Genomic DNA, 3,190 nt, shown 5'->3' on the forward strand with positions numbered 1-3,190 from the left:
GTCAGCTTTTTTGAATCCCTCCCAATATAGAATGGCTTCTACTGAGTGCCCACAGCAATCTGTGAGGACAGGTTAGGTTATGTTCCAAGAGCAAACAATCCCAAACAAAAGAGTTTTCATTTTTATTTCACTGGTGGTACATAAGTCAGGGAGCTTTGTGAAGGGTCTCTCCTCTACCCAGTGACTCGGGGTCCTGCCTATCCAAACCCCCACTGTCCTCCAGCTGCTCTATCTAGAACCCGGATCAAGTAAACTTTTTCTACAAAGGACCAAAGAGTAAATATCATTGGTGTCTATCACCATCGCATGTCACTACTTAGCTCTGCCCTTTCAGCACAAAAGCAGCCATATACAGTATGCAAATGAATGAGTACGGCTATGTTCAATAAAGCTTTATTTACAGATATCTAGCCCAGGGGCCACAGTTTTCAATCTCTGAGAGAGGAGCGAGGAGGACCAGAGAAACCCACATGGATTTGCAATGCCTCGGCCCTGGAGTGACAAATGTCCCTTAGGCTCACAATGTATTAGCTAAAACCAGTCACACGGTTCCACCTTTTCATGAGACAGAGGGAAATGTGGGAAAATCAATGGAATATTAGGACTTTTGCTTGCTCTGCCTTGCCATCCGATCCGCTAAATGATTTCATGATTTAGACTACCTGTTCTGCGTCAGGATAGAAGGGTGACCACATATTTTTGGTATTGCCAACATGCTCTCATCTCATAAAGAGGCGGCTACCATCGCTATTTCTCTCCAGATTTGGATGAATTTATCCTCATTTCTCGAGCCAGCTGAGATGGGTTGAATCTGCTACAATCACTGACACTTCCCGTCGGAGGCTTGACAGAAGGCAAGGTCATGTGACAGATGACCAAGGCCCAGAAACGACAAGCCCAGATCCATCTCTGTCTCACTGTGTCACTCCTGGTAGGGAAGATAAGGATTCTGAGACATTCTTTAGCTCTTCTGCCAGAGCAACACAGTGAGCTGCACACCATTTCCCTCAAGCTGAGAAGGTCAGCCCCTTTGGCTTAGTTTCAGGAAAGGCTCACATGGTGGGCGAGGAAGGAAGGGGACACCCGTGAGCCTGCCAGATGGGCCAAGCCAACCTGGGCAGTCAAGAGGGTAGTGCAATGTCACAGGAGGTCAACTTCCTATCAGACAGGCCAGACCCAGCGGCAATTAGGACAGCTGGATGGGGGGCAGATAGGAAGACAAAAGTGTCACAAAGGAAAAAATAGATGTTTTAGACCAAAGAGAGAAGAAAAGGACAGTGGAACTTTAACAGAAGCACAAGGTATCTTGCCTACAAGATGGAAAATGGACAATGTTGGCCTATGAAGATGGTCAGAGAGCAGATATGAACACACTCAACTTCATTCTTTAAGGAAGGCATTGCGTGCTTGCGTGTGAGCACGGGGCTGTGGAGTGAGGGGCTCAAGGTATTATAGGTATTATAATGCAGGTTTGGCACCAGACTTCCTGGGCTTCCCCCTCTGCCACGTACGGACAGTGAGACTCTCAGCCAAGTGCTAAACCTCCGTTTCTTCTTCCGTAAAATGGGGATTATAGTAGTATCCATTGAATAAAGTGATCGTGAAGGTTCATTAGATGACCAGCACACATACAGCATGGTGTCTGTTCCTTAGTTAGTTCCCCAAAAAGGCAAACCATTTACTAACCCTATTATTACTACTGTTATCAGTTATCAACCTGGCTGGGAGAGGACCTCAGAATTTAAGCTGCTACCAAACAGAGTTCAAGGCTTTGTGCTCATGAGCTCAGTTCAAAGGATGGTGTTCCAGGGGAACAAGGCCAAGTCTTGGCCTAACTCCCAGGGACTTGGGAAGATACATACTGCCCAGATCAGTGTTGAGCTGGGTTATAATAATAGCAGCTGACACGAACACAGAATTTAGCACAGGCCAGCTACTGTCTGAGCTCTTACGTGCATTAATCTCCACTGGATCCCCACAGCAACCCCATGAGATGGGTATTATGTTCACTTTGCAGATAAGGAAACTGAGACGCGGGGGAGAGAAATAACTTGCCTGATGTCTCACACCTGGTTAGCGATAATGGCAGGGTTTAACCTGGGATAATCTGGCTCCAAGAGCTGTTTAAGCTGTGTTCTTCACCACAATGCCACACTGCCTCTAGGCCAATAACTAGTATACTCCGTAACAAAAATCAGTGGATAGTACTCGCCTTGTGGCTACCTCCAGAAGTGATTTATATTGCGGGGGGGGGGGGGTTATGGGGAAGCTTCAACTTGAAAAATAAAAAATGTGTGATAAGACAGCACCAAGGGTGGGTGCCTGGGTGGCTCAGTGGGGTAAGCCTCTGCCTTTAGTTCAGGTCATGATCTTAGGGTCCTGGGATCAAGCCCCGCATTGGGCTCTCTGCTCAGCGGGGAGCCTGCTTTCCCCCTCTCTCTCTGCCTGCCTCTCTGCCTACTTGTGATCTCTGTCAAATAAATAAATAAAATCTTAAAAAAAAAAAAAGAAGGCAGCACCAAGGGTAACAAAATCAAAACACTGCAGGAGATACACAAGAAACATACATGAATGGAGTGGCCTAGTTGTGGGGCTATAGGGAGTGGTGGGGACTGCGGCGGTGTTCCAGAGCATGGTTCAGCTGATTGTGACCACTTAGAACGCAGACCCCAGGAAGCCCATTTTTCACAAAAACACTGGAAAGGTTTTTCATCTCAGATCTCCTGGGTTTTGGATCTTGGCACACAATTCACATCAGTTAAGCATAGGATGAGGGTCAAAAACAAAACAAAATGAAAAAAAAATACAAAACCACATTCCAGCCTGGACATTATTTACTTTGCAGTCTCTGGCAGGCAATGTGGCTTTCAGAGATCAGTATGTCCATTAGATACCATCCAAGAAGTTTCACAAGGGACCCAGAAGTCCTCATATGTGGGGACTTTCTCCATTCTTAATATCAGTGTTTCCATCTGGAGACCAAGCATCAATGTGGATTAGCTTGGGACTGAGGTTCTCTTAACAATTGTAAATGATCGAGAGGAAGTTGCCCCCTCTATCCCTTCTTGCTAAGAAGCAGTATTTCATAGCAGTTAGAGCCTGCTATGAAATTCAAATCCTAGTCCCACCACACAGAGCACCCTGGCAAGTTACTAAACTCTTGTCAGCCTCAGTTTCCATATCTGTACCC

Source organism: Enhydra lutris, unplaced genomic scaffold (assembly GCF_002288905.1).
Source record: "Enhydra lutris kenyoni isolate GAN:26980312 unplaced genomic scaffold, ASM228890v2 scaffoldscaffold46, whole genome shotgun sequence".
Taxonomy (NCBI): Eukaryota; Metazoa; Chordata; class Mammalia; order Carnivora; family Mustelidae; genus Enhydra; species Enhydra lutris.